Source organism: Suricata suricatta, chromosome 11 (assembly GCF_006229205.1).
Source record: "Suricata suricatta isolate VVHF042 chromosome 11, meerkat_22Aug2017_6uvM2_HiC, whole genome shotgun sequence".
Taxonomy (NCBI): domain Eukaryota; kingdom Metazoa; phylum Chordata; class Mammalia; order Carnivora; family Herpestidae; genus Suricata; species Suricata suricatta.
This window is the reverse complement of record NC_043710.1, coordinates 85369401-85383497: the sequence shown is the minus strand read 5'-3', so window position 1 is coordinate 85383497 and position 14097 is coordinate 85369401. Positions and strand designations below refer to the sequence as shown.

The 14097-nt window shown below is 48.3% G+C and overlaps 1 protein-coding gene across 2 annotated transcripts in view; it reads left to right on the top strand.

The window, feature by feature from the left end:
* The first annotated feature begins 860 nt into the window (after positions 1-860).
* The window catches only part of KCNJ5 (potassium voltage-gated channel subfamily J member 5), a 29358-nt gene continuing 16121 nt past the window's right edge, over positions 861-14097 (top strand). The window contains exon 1 of one of the 2 annotated variants that reach the window (XM_029915284.1): positions 861-889. The gene's annotated coding sequence lies outside the window, so the exon portion shown is untranslated. Of the gene's footprint in view, positions 890-915; positions 1178-14097 lie in introns of those variants that run through there. The other variant, XM_029915283.1, reaches the window with a different exon arrangement.

The window sequence follows — 14097 nt, the reverse complement described above, 5'->3', positions numbered from 1 at the left end:
AAAAATGCACGCAGTCAGCCCTCCAGGCAGGGACGAATCCAGAAGGGAAGGCAGTGACTCTGCTCAGCCTAGGTGTGCATTCTGCTTAGACCCTTAGTTGGTGAAAGACTTCTTTGAGCCGAAAGGAGCATTTCCCCTTTCCTGCCATCCCTACCCAGGCCCAGGTCAATGCTCCCGGAAAGCACATTTAGGCGGTGAGCAGAGAGCCCTGGGAGCAGGTCTGTTTCCTGTCTCTGGACGGGACCACGGTCCTCACTGCGCCCACAGTAGCGCGGAGAGTGAGGATGCAGCAGCAGCGGGGTGACTGAGCAGCCCGTCCAAGGCTCTGATCCAAGGTTTCTGCCCTTCTAGTTTCTTCCGTCTTTGCTTCACTGCACCCACTCAACGCGCGCGTGCTCATACACAGGCACAAGCACAGGCGCGCTCACACACATGTACACCTGGCGCTCACACTTGCACACCTGGCGCTCATACATGCACATGCAGGCAAGCTCACACATGCACTCACGGTCCTCACATGCACAGGCGGGCGCTCACACACACACACACACACACACACACACACTCACACACAGGATCGCACAGATCTCCATCCTTTGCCTTCCTGGCTAGAAGCACCCCCAGAACCACCACCCGGACGGACGTGGCAGGGAGAGTGCGCGAGGGAGGGGAGAGCTGCCCGCCCCCTCCCCTCAGGTTCTCTCCACGCCTCCCGGATCCGATTCTTTCAGAACCGGCTTCTTCCCAGGACTGGCCGGGAACCCCGCCCCACCCCCGCCCCTCCCGCCATTGCCCGGGGCCCTTTAAGTCTTCTTACACAGTGTTACACAGAGAGTCGTTCGCACTGGGGCCGACGGGGAGGAGAACCAGGGGAGAGAAGCGGGCGGAGGTAGGAGGGGGAAAGAGACGGCGAGAGAGGGGAGGGGAACGCGCGCGAGAGAGCGAGAGCCTGAGCAGAGCCTCCCGCTGCTGGAGGAAGGGAGTGACTCAAGGGGCTGGCGCGGGAAGGGACAGGATGGCTTAGCCTCTGGCCACAGGACCCCACGACAAGGAGACGCTCCAGGCAGACTCCTAGGCTGTGGTAATGGCTGAGGCTGGAGAGACCCCTCGAGGGCCCTGAGCGCCCCTGCACCCACAAGTTAGCATCAGTGGGACTTGGAAACTCCCATCTCAACAAGTAAGTTGTCTTCTTTTCCTTCTTCGTATCTCCCCTGCTCACCGGTTCCGGTGCCCCTTGCCCCTGGCAGTTAGCTTTTGCCAGGCACCTGCCACTTTGGGAGCCCATGGGGACAGTGTAGGGTGTAGGGCGGGTTTAAAGTTCAACCAGGAAATCCGAGATCCCCAGAGCCTGCAGATGCCCTGGGCATTGGGAGTTCAGTCTTCAGAGGGCTGTAAACATCACCTTGCAGGTGCTGGAACAGGGATGCTTGGGGAGGAGGAGGGTACTGAAACCCCCTGCAGTGAAATGAGAAGCCAAGGCAGGGTGGTGGGCATTATTCCCCGGGGGTAACTACTCTGCCTTCATACCTGGGTGTAGACAGCTGGAGTGGGGCGCCAAGCTCCCTCAGCCTTTGACCCCAGCTTACTCTTGCTTTCTTTTAAGTCTGGCCAAACTGGAAACGTGGTCTTGCTCTTTCTGCCCTCCTTGCCGCCTGGTCACTTCTGGCATGCCTCCACATCTTTCTAAACATCTTTCCAACTCTGCAGAAAGGCCAGGAGTCCAGGCTGCCAGGGCAGGGATAGGGAATAGGGAAGGCCATCATTATCCGCTTCTCCGAGGTCCGTGTGTCTCTCCGGGAGCGCTGTCTGTGTTTCCCCTCAAACAAGGTCATCCTCACTCTCTCAGGACTGTGGGGCAGCCTCCTGGCAGAGCCAGCTCCTGGGACCAGGTCTGGCCCCCAATACCCTAAACACAGGCCGGGGAAGGCTAGCCCGGCACCTGTTCTGAGAGCCGTCTCGGACACCAGAAGATCAACAGGCACACGACTGTTTGCTGTATGTCAGAGCACATTTTAAATGTGCCAAGCACTTTGCTCCTTTTTGATCCTTTTAACGGAGCAGATATTTGCATCTTCCTTCTCCAGCTGAGAAACTGCAGCTTAGTGGGGCTGTGTAACTCGCAGGAGGTACCCAGCTCACAAGTGAAATTCTCACCTGGGCCTGACTCCAAAATGTTCCTTTTTCTCACTGCTAAGCTAACCACATCATAGGGCTTTCTGGTTCACAAAGCACTTTCCCGGTGGGAGAGAGGCAGTGGAAAAAAGCTAATATTTATGGAACCAAGTACTGAGCCAGACACATTCATATGAGTTCATCTGGATGCCTGTCCCGTGGGGTGGAGGTCATTCACCAGCTTTACAGATGAGACCACGGCTGTAGAGTTCTGAGCAGGAATAGTGGCAGAGCTATTATCCCCTAAACCTTTGTCTTCTGACTTCACAGCCAGACTCTTTCCGCTGTTAAACAGTAACCCTGAAAGGTGCGCTGGCCTTCCCAAATCCGTACCTTTTCCCCAAAGCCGAGTGTAAATCCCATCGGCTGGCTGATGAGACTCTGGGGCGCCCTAGAATCTGGTGGGAGAATCAAGCAGGGTGTGGATGGTGTGAGAGTTAGGGGGAGAAGGCCTTTGGTTGGGCTCTGACACAAAAAGCTTTGTCAGTTTGCCTGGGATTTTAAACTACTGATCTGACTCTAGATAGCCTCACTCTGTTTTGTGGGGGTAGCAGTGTGCATGCTTCTTGGCAATAATGTTAAGGAATTGTCTATTGAACGCTGATTACGTGACGTTGGGCATTTTGTGTGTGTGATGGGGTTGTCTCTTCTGCCATCTGCTCTTTTTCCTACTCTTCCTCCCAGCCTCCCCCCTTCTCACCTCGTGCCACCTCCTAAACCACCCTGGACACAAACAATCTGAAACAAAGTTCACAGAATAGAGACCTACCGCCTAGGGCTACAAAAAGACAACATTCTTTTACCTTGGAAGAAATAGGTTGGGCCATTTATTGCATGTTTATTACTTGTCAGGCTCTGTTTATTAATGATGAGATTGATAATAGTTATTACAGCAGCCTAAATTATCAGAGCGGCACCAGGGCCACCACCAAAGGGGGAAACATCACATAGAAAGCGTCTGTGCATTCCACAGTGCTCCCCATCTCCCCGAGCTGTGCTCTGGATACCCTATCTAGCTCTCTGACTGAAAGGGGACCCACTCAGACAGACTTCTGTCCTCTCCAAAAGCCACTACAATCTGCTGGTACTCCTCACAGGCAACATTTCTTTTTGAAGTAGCATGCCCCGTATGAGACAGGGAATGAATGGACTAACTCCATCCAGCAAGCAGGGGGCGCGGAGGAGAAGACAGAAGGAGCAAAGAGAAGAGGCTGTCCCGGAAAGTCTGCTGTCTTCTCTGGGGATGCAGGCAGCTCTCAACGGGATCCCCCAACACAGGCACCCCTGAGTCTGCGGCCACATCCTGAGCAGAGCCGAACTCTTCCACTGGGGAAACATCAGCATAGCTCTGTCACAGACATTCTTTCTGCCCTGCTGTCCCCGGCTGGCTGCATAGCAGAATCCCTTTGGGGTTTCCTGAAAATGCCTGCCGGGGTTTCCTGTCCAGGAATTCAGGAGACTCCAGCACCACTGTGGTTCTCTGTGATGGAGTTAACCCCACAGCAGGAAAAAGACAACCAGAGTGCCCACTGTCCCCTTCGCAGGTGTTCTGAAAATGACCCAGTTCCCCTTCTGTAGTCAAAGCCACAAATGGGTGTGCTCTGCGCTCATGTACTTGAAAATGGTATCTACTTCTGTTTCTTGTTTTTAAATCAGTTCAGCAACCATTTATTTGGTCACTTAGCAGGTGCCAAGAACAATTAATTTTTGAAAGCCTTGGAATGTGATCATTCAGACAGGGTTACGCTTTCCTCTTCGGAGCCTGAGAATGAAAGCTTGCATTTTCCGGGCAGTACTGATGGAGTTTTTTGGCTGGGGGTGGGAGCACCATGGGGAGAAAGAAGCAATCCATTAGGTGGTTTGAAGGAGCCATTTTTAGATTCACATTTTCACTCTGTCTGAGCTCCAGGCAGGCCATTGAGAGCTGGCAGCGTTTCTAAGAGAGGGTCCATCATCAGATGTCTACTGGGACAGCTATCGCCCAGGGAGGAATTTTTCTTGTTCCTAAAGAAGAGATAAGAAGCATGGGAGATCAAACACAAAAGGGTGTAGTGAGGCATTTGAAAAAACACCTGAATGTACTTCTCTAAGAGACTTGTGGGTGGCTTTCTCTGGGATTATTAAACGGAAGGGCAGGCTCCCCCTTCCCAAGACCCTGGCTGCCGAGGGATGGAGCCATGTCCCGGCCAGTTCAGCCAGCTTCTCTAGTTCCTCCTACCTTGACATTCTGATAAGGGAGCTATTCTAGTCAACAGAGCCCCAGATGGCAGCAACCCTTGCCAACAATCGTGTTAAGTTAAATGTCAGAGCCAAACCTTTAACACATGACCCTGGAGACCCTGGCTGGTGCACAAATGTTAAGTTCCATTATCATTCCAGGCCAGAGCAGGCTGGGGGACAAAGCTCAGGGATAACCTGACCAGTTTGTCAGGTGGCAAGAGCACTTCCTGGTCACCGAGGGTCAACCTATAGGGTGGCCAGAGAGGCTGGGGGTCGGGAGTGGGGAAATAAATGGAGGGGGAAGGAAGGAGACACCATGACAAACTCTTTCAAACTCTCATTCTCTTCTCATGTGACTTGGTTGTTTGAGGCTGGGTGTCCACCCCAGGTCCTGTCCCCCATCTCAGGTTCCTTACAGTAATATCAGGTAAAGATAATGCCCTCTTCCTACATTGTTTCTTGCTGCTCATAAAGGAAAAGGACAGTGAGGAACTAGAGTAGAGAGGTGCCATCAGGGGTTGAACCTGTGTCCTGTGTGTTTTGCCCTCCGAGTCTGTCCCTCCCAAGATCATGCTATTGAGCACTGGGTGCTCAGAGTCTGGCCAGGAGGAGAGTTCTAAGAGCAACAGAGACCAGGTCTTGCCTCCACTCCAGGAAGCTGGCCGTCAGGCAGGGATGACAGATCGCATAGGTGCCCGGGTCTGTAAGAGCCCCTTATGAACCAAAGTTACACCAGTCAGCTAACCAGGACTATCAGAGCAACCCCACTGGGCAGTAAGGTATGTAGGCCTCAAAGCGCCAGTCAGGGTGCCTGAGTCACTTTGAAAAGTGCTCTTTATTGGGTGAGCTTAAATGTTCCTTTAAAAATGCATGTGGAGGGACGCCTGGGTGGCTCAGTTGGTTAAGCGTCCAGCTTTGGCTCAGGTCACCATCTCGTGGTATGTGAGTCTGAGCCCCATGTTAGGCTCTGTACTGACGGTGCAGAGCCTGCTTGGGATTCTGTCTTCCTCTCTCTGCCCTTCCCCTGCTCACTCTGTCTCTTTCTCTCAAAAGAAATAAATAAACTTAAAAAAAAATAAAGAGAAAAAAATTAAAATGTGTATGGAGCTCCAACCACAGGCCAGATCCTGGGTAGAAACCGTTGCTACAAGACTGGGTCATTTACACACGCTGCCTGCCCAACCTTGGAGCTCTCTCCATTGACTGAGGAAAGCAGACAGGTCCACGAATACCGCATGGCATCAGGGCCAAGAGCCATCACAGAGAGGCAGAAGGGCCAAGGGAAGGCCAGGGAGAACCAGGGAAAGCCTTCCTAGTTTTCAGTGAGGTGAAAGAGAGGAGGGCGTCCAAGGAAGGATCCCAGCTCCTGGGTCCCTGAGACTGACCTGGAGGGGGAGGCGGGAGCAGGGGGGTGGGTGTTCGAGGGAGGGGAGGGGCTTGCGCTTACACTGGTCTTTCCTCTCATCTGTTCCAATTCCTCCTGATTCTTTACCTTAAGTGTTCACTCAGTAAAACCACATTTCCCTCACAGCCAAGACCTCTCATGTTGCTCCTTTTTATAGCCATGTCTACTCCCCTCCTGTCCCACTTCTTCTTCGCCCTCTGACAGCCATTAACTTGCCCTCGTTTCTACAGGTTTGTCAGCTCAAGAATGTTATAGAAATATAATCATACAGTATATAACCTTTTGGTTTTTCTTTTTAAAGATATTTTTTAGTGTTTATTTATTTTTGAGAGAAAAAAAGAGAACACGAGAGCATGAGAGGGGGAGGGGCAGAGAGAGAGGCAGAGGATCTGAAGCAGGCTCTGTGAGATCATGACCTGAGCCGAAGTGAGATGCTTAACCAACTGAGCCACCCAGGTGCCCCTACCTTTTTTTTTTCAATCAGTGTAATTCTCTGGAGATCGATTTAGGGGTGTGTGTGTGTGTGTGTGTGTGTGTGTGTGTGTGTGTGCGCGCGCGCGCACGCGCGTGCGCGCGCAGGCTGTGCCATAATCTCCGTGTGGATGTGGAATTTGTTCAACCATTCACCCCTTAAAAGATATCTGGGTTGTTTGCAGTTTGAGGCAATTATGGATAAAGCTGCTGTAAATATTTGTATACAGGTTTTTGCATGAACAGAAGTTTACATTTCTTTGGGATAAGTGCCCAGAAGTGCAATTGATGGTTCACATGGTAATTATATGTTTAGTATTTCAAGAAACTGTCAAATTGTTTTCCATAGTGGCTGTAACATTTTACACTCCTGTCCACAGTGTAGGAGTGATCTGTTTTCTCCACATCCTTGCCACTACGTGGTGGTGTGACTATTTTTTGTCTTTGCCATTCTGATAGGTGTGCAATGATATCTCACTGTGGCTTTGCATTTCCCTAATGGCTAGTGACACTGACCGTCTCCTCCTGTGTTTGCTTGCTCTCCATATGTTCTTTTTGGTCCTTTTGTGTCTTAGACCCATTTTCTAATTAGATTGTTTGCTTACTGTTGGATCTTGAGAGTTCTATATATGCCAGGTACTAGTCCTTGCCATATACGTGATTTGCAAACATTTTCTCCTACTCTGGAGCTTGTCTTTCCATCTTAACAGGGTCTTTTTCAGCAAAACATAAACTTTTTAATTCCAACGAGGTCCAATTTATATGTGTTTCTTTTTATGGATGAGGTTTTCGGTGTCGAGCCGAAGAATTCTCTGCCTGCTGTAGATCTTGAAGATTCCCGCGGGTTTGCTTTTGTTTCCCAGAAGTTGTATAGCTGTCTCATTTACATTAAGCGTGTAATTCATTTTAAGTTAATTTTTGTATAAGGTCTGAGACTTAGTTTATCTTTTCATCTACGAATACTGCTCTGATGCCATTTGGTGTGAAGACAGCCTTTCTTCCACTGAATCCCTTTTGCACTTTTGTCAAAAACCAGTGGGTACATTTGTGAAGGTCTATTTCTGGGTTCTGGGTTCTGTTCTATTGATCTATGTGTCTGTCTCTCCTCCGGTATCACTTAGTCTTGATTGCTTAGCTATTTAATTAGGTTTAAAGTGCAGTTGACTGATTTCTTCCACTTTATTCTTTTTCAAAACTGTTTTACTAGAATAGTCTAGTTCCTTTACCTTTCCATAGAAATCTTAGAATAATCTCTCTATCTATAAAAAATCTTGTGGGATTTTGATAGGAATTGCATTAAGTCTGCATATCAGTGTGGGGAGAATTGGCATCTTTACTGTACTGAGTCTTCCAGTCTATGAACACAGTATATTTCTTCATTACTTAGATATTCCTTAATGTCTTTCATTGACACTTTTTTTTAAAGTTTATTTGTTTGAGAGAGATAGAGAGTGAGTGAGCGAGGGAGAGGTGGAGAGAGGGAGAGACAGAATCCCAAGCAGGCTCCGTGCTGTCAGTGCAGAGCCCGACATAGGGCTCAAACTCACAAACCATGAGATCATGGTTCAAGAGTCGGATGCTTAACCAACTGAGCCACCCAGGCACTCCTAATTGATATTTTATCATCAATAAAACGTCTGCTCTGCCGTGAACCAACTGTGACCTTGTGCATATCACTTTTCAGACCTTCAGTTTACCTTCTGTAAAATGGGTATAGTAACACCTACCTTGACATGGCATGGAAAAATAAGACAGCAAAGGAGAAGCATCTGACAGTGAGCACTTGATGACTTATTCCCTTGAGTGATCCTTTTCTCTGTTCTTTCTCTTCTTCTTCCCCAGGCTCACTTCTGATGCCTGCATTCACCTTCACTGTGTCTTATCATTTCATCCTTTGTTTCTTAACCTACTTTCACTCCCAAGTCTTTCATTCTTGTGCCTTTATTTTTGTCTTACTCTCACTGGCTTCTCCTGTCTGTTCTCCCTTGATATTTATCATTAGTCGCATTTGGGGCATTCTCATTTTTCTTGTCCTTGAACTCTGAGAGTGAGACTAGAGCCAGTTTGCCTGGGTTTAATCCATGCAAACACTAGCTTTGGAGCAGATGGCTCAACCTCCTTTGTGCCTCAGTTTCTTCATCTGTAAAATGGGGGAACAGTATCTCTCTTATACCTCTTCTGAAATGATTACATGAGTGAACACATGTAAAGCATTTAGAGTGCAATCTGGTGTATGGTGAGCCCCCGTTAGGTTTCAACTATAATTACGAGGATTTTACATGTTATGTCCTGTTTCTCTGGTCTTTTGTCACTAGTCACTTACTTCCATCATCATCCCTTCTTTTTCACTCGTCCATAGTCACATGACTCTGCTTTCTTGTGGTTGTCTTCTCTGCGCCTCTCCTGCCTCCTAGTCTCTAATCATCGTTGATAAATTGGCACCAGCCCAGGGAACCTGTCCCTTGGGCTGTAGACAGGAAACAAGTGGTTTTTCATTTTGATTTAATTATTAATCTCCTTTATTATTTAATGCAGAATACATACAGTGCAGGGTTACAATGAGGAGAATGTATTATAACTGTGCTGCTGGCTTTCAAAGAGATAGCAGGCTTAAAAAGGAAACGTACTAGACAGATACAAATGTGGGGAAAATGGAAAATGAGTTAATTCGATTTTCATGCCCTTTTATTCATGATTTTTCATACATCATCTGCAGGGGGCTGGTGGGTAAATCTGCATTGTGGCCAGTAAGCCATGGCTAAGTATTAGGAAAAATAGACGTAAGGGTCCCTCGAGTAGCCCACAGCAGTCTGCTGAGAAAGACAATGAAATATTCCATGTTAAACAAATGAGGGCCAAACAAGTTGGGAACCTCAGTCACAGGCCTGCTCCCTAGACGCATTACTCAATAATTAGGTACGTATGAAATATTAAATTGCTTGAAAGGCACTCCCAACATGATTAAGACTTTCAAATCTATATTCCATACCTTGAAATAGGCCTAATTTTTCCCTTTTAAAAGTTGCTGGATGTATTTGGCCTCACTTAAATATACTCAAGAAAATCTTTTAAATACCCTCAAAATGATCTTTTTGTCTCTGTATTTTCTCCAAAGAATTAAACGCCACCAGCAAATGCCAGGTCTGTCTGCTCCCCTTTCAGACAAGAACTGTGTCTTCCAAAAAACAAAAAACAAAAACAAAAACAAAACACCTTGAGTGAAACACCTCCTTTCCTTGCTTTTTATCTTTATTGTGAAGTGTCAGTATTTTCGTTTCTTTAATGACAAAGGAATCATGGGATTCGTCCACAGCACTTCTAGCAGAGTACATGTTTCTCTCCAGATGCTGTAAAATAACGCATGAGGTTTTATTACTTCCTTGGAATGTTGATCCTCCAAAGGTGCAATTTAAAAGAGCAGCTAATGATCTTCCCTTGTCTGGGCTGCCCGAGGCTCCAAAAGCCCTGACTCAACCTCCTGGTGCCCCCTGTGCCATTGACTGGCCCCCTTCACCATGCAGCCAGAGGTCAAGGCCATTTCTCAGTATTTATATTACACAAAACTTTGCACTCAATGATGCTCCCTACAGTGTCATCATCTTGGGAGGGAGTTAACTAGCATTTGTGCACCCTGCATAAGCACACCTAGAAAGGGAGATTAATATTGTAAGATTCTCATGAGCCAATCCAGGAGCTCTGAAAGAGCCCCAACGGAGGTGCCAATTACTATTATCATTCTGTCCTAATGACGTATGCTAATAATACTGGTATTATTTCATAACTTCGTACCTGGTCTTAGCCTGTAACAATTCAGGTTAGGAACCAAGTGCATTATACCACTATCTGGTAGCATAGAATTTTCCTGAAACAATGATAACTATTTCATTACCATTATGATTCCCTTGGCTATTTCCATTTCTTACATAAGAAAGAGACCCAGGGTGGGGACCTATATGGTAATGTGTAATTCAGGGCAGGATATGTGGCCAGGAAAGTCAGGATTATAATTCAGACCCAAGATCACACTCTGTTTAGTTCCCTGAACGTGGATGGGCGTCATGTGGGAAGGCAGGAGCACCTGAGCTCTGTGATTTGGCCGTGGTCAGTTCAAAACCAGGTTCAGCCCTTCAGGAGTCACTCGACCTTCGGCAACTTCTTTACCTTTTCTGACTCTCAGTCTCCTTGCTTATCTAACAGACACTCTAACAGACACACTGTCCTAACCCCTACAGTGTTGTGGGGATGATTAAGTGAGTTGACATACACAAGGCACCTATTTGGAGTTGCCTACACATGCACATTTCACTTCCACTGATATTCTGCAAAGCAAAACAAGAAGTCAGCATAACCAGCTACAGGAAATAAATTGAGCGCATGTTTTAAACAATAGCAGAACGAGTGGAAAGAGCAGAGGGAAAGCGGCACCGAAGGAAAGGTGCTCTGAGTCAAAACCAGGTACAGTTGAGTTATTCTGGGAGCAGTCTCAGTCCAGCATCTATATCCCGACCTTGACTTTGCTTTTAATAATAATGCCCCTCGTGCCGAGGGGCTAGATTCAAGGGCTCCCCTTGGAGGGGAGAGAGGCTGCCCCAGGATGGAGCCTGGGATGCCAGCGCAGGGGAGACGTGTGAGTTTGTGACCGCGCTCCAGGAAGGGGCCGTCTGAGCCCTCATCACCTGAGGCCTCCTCACCTGCCCTCTGCAGCGGCTGTCTTGCCATGACCTTGACAGCCCAGCTATCAAGAACTTGGTGTGCTGGGACATCCACAGTGATGAAGTGCCCTATCTGACACAGCCTGTTCCTCTGACCCCATTGTCCCGGGCTCCAGGTTTCAGTGAAAGCACTTCCCCCTGCTCCTTGCACATGAACACCCTCCCCCCACCCACATACATAGCCATGGGAGACCTTTACATTCCAGAGACAGGGGTGCCTAAATTCACTGTGGTGATGGCAGATCTCTGCAGAATCCCCTTTACTGGGCACTCCGCTTGGAGCAGAACTAACAGTACGGTTCCCCGAGCCCTTGTGGGCCCACGAAAGCGAGGAGCAGCCCGGGCATAAACCAGCACAGGCGCTCTAACCTTACCCACACCAGAGCCTCGCAGTCTTGTTGTTCTAGGATCCCATCATTGCTGGTGACCAGTATCCATTACCTTGGAGCCAGAAAGGAGCTCGAGAGCTGACCTGCCTCAGGTTCTTGTCCTGACAGTCCTCCCCCGAGGGGGAGCTCCTTCCACCTTCTTTGAAGCATTTATAGAAATTTCTCCCTGCTCAGAACCACGTCCACCGTGACTGATGTTTGGCTGCAAACTTGTCTCAGATTCTACTCACTACACTGTATTTGCAAAGGGTGAAATCAGAGAGGGACAGAAGATTCCAGACAGAAGATTCACTGTAGGAACACGGAGGGGTCATGATGGTCGCCTGCACTATGGAGGAGACTGGGGACAGCGAGCCTGGGGGTGAAGAGGCAGGGCTCATGAGGACCATAGGAACCAGACCGGTGGACAGGGAAGGGGCGGCCCATTTACGCCTCTCCTTGCTATGACGTGAGTCCCAGATGGGCCTTCTGGCTTCCTGTGTACTGGGGGCTGATGGGCCGTGTGCACAGAAGACCTGTCAGTGAGGAGAGTAGTTTGGTGCTACCACAACTCTTCACACCATGCTCAGCATAACTCAAAGTACCATGCAATGCATCCATGTGAGGAAAAAGCCTTTCTCCAACGCAGAGCCCAGAAGTATAAATTGACTGCTGACGGACTGAATCCAACTCGCAGATATATTTTCTTTGGTTAGCTCACTGTCTCAAAAATTGTTGAATTAGTTGTCAACATTGAAAAAAATCCCTGTTTAAAAGTCTTCATTTCTCGCTTCTCCAGAAAAATGAAAGAGGAAGATCTTACAGCACCAGCTCTGCATTCAGACGGTGGCAACAACTAGCAATGGCTGAATAACAGTTGTTCCCATTAGGATTGTGTGTGTGTGCTCACCTCACTCCCCACCACTCCTTATTGTGCTCCCAAAACTCAGAGCAAGTTTTGGTTGTACTTATGTGTTCATATAATTGATTTTCCCAGGGTCAAGAGAATTAAACCTTTTAAAATTCTTTTTTATATGATTTTTTAATTTTATTTTTGAGAGACAGAAAGAGAGAGTATGAGCAGGGGAAGGTCAGAGAGAGAGGGAGACACCAAATCTGAAATAGGCTCCAGGCTCTGAGCTAGCTGTCAGCACAGAGCCCGACGCAGGGCTCAAACCCATGAACCGTGAGATCATGACCTGAGCCGAAGCTGGATGCTTAACCGACTGAGCCACCCAGAAACCCCTAAAATTCTTTTCTCTATCAAAAACATGAAAGTGAGGCCTAAAGAGAGCTTCTATTTGAATACAGAATGGCAGAAAAATGTCTTATCTGCACACAACCAATGAGCATTGAAAGAATTCAATCCAGCACCTCTGCTCACTGAGCTCCGTGGACTGCAGTTTGGTGCCAGGCTCACGGGTTCTGGTTACCGCAGCACGCACACCCGTCTCAGCTAAGAAATCCAGGAATGGCAGGCATTCACCCCACTCCTGGCAGAGGCAGACACACTTTAGATGAATGAGACTTACTCTTAGTGGACTCAGTGGCTGATGGGTAGTTGTGTCTTCCTTGTAAAGGGCCATATTTTCCAAACCCTGACATTTCCAGGACTGGAAGGGGCACTCGGTTATACTTGAACAGATGTCAGCTGGGACATGTGGATGCCCCGTCTCTTTGGAATAGTTAGGGACCTGTAGGGGCAAATGTTGCTGTTGTTAGCAAAAGTCAAGGAGCAGCTGTAAGCCTGAACTGGAGGTCTCCGAAGGCAAGTAGGAGGGTGGATGGAAGGTACAGTCCCCTCAGGAAGAAAAGGAAGGCGGCTCCAGGCAGCCTGGGTGCACGGGGCAGCACAGCAGCGAATCATGAAGTGGTTTCATGGCACAGACAGGTGTGTGTCCATCTGGCAGTCTCCTGGGCCAGATACTTCAGAGTCGGATCCCCACTGGGGCTCAGAACCACTGAGAGTCTGCTCAAACCCCGAGGGCCAAGGACGAGTAACCTCAGAGGTGGTGGCAGCTGATTTTAGAGATTTTGGAATCAGACATACACGGTCCGGCCACCTAATCGCTCAGTGACGTTAAGCAAGTTACTAAATCATCGGTAGATTAAGACAGACTTAATAGATCTATTTGAATATTTAATGAGACAATGCATAAAAATCACCTAGCACACAGATGGCACGTGATGGGTGCTCAGCACACCAGCTTCTCATGGCCAGCAGGCTCACACCACCTCATTCACCACGTACCTTCCTCACCAAGTCTTTCTTGACCCTTCCTCACTCACTGTGGCCAAGCCAATTAAGGCAATGTCTTGGTCTTCCTATCACTCTCTACTGCACTGATTGTTTGCCTGTGTCTTCCCCACCAGACCGTGACTCCTACAGGGCAGAAAAGACACTAGTGGGCCTCAATCTTGGTTGCTGTTAGAATATCCTGGGGTCAGGTTCTCTGGGAGTGAGACCAAGGCATCAGCTTGATGTCCAGCTCTGGGCTGATTACAATTCGCACCTGCTTTGGAAAAGTTGTGCAACTCAAAGAGGACCAGCATTTAGGCTCTTTCCATGTTTTGGCTATTGTTGACATTGCTGCTATGAACATTGGGGTACATGTGCTCCTATGCATCAGCATTTCTGTCTCTCTTGGGTAAATCCCCAGCAATGCTATTGCTGGGTCATAAGGGAGTTCTATGGATAGTTTTTTGAGGAACCTCCACACTGTTTTCCAGAGCGGCTGCACCAGTTTAC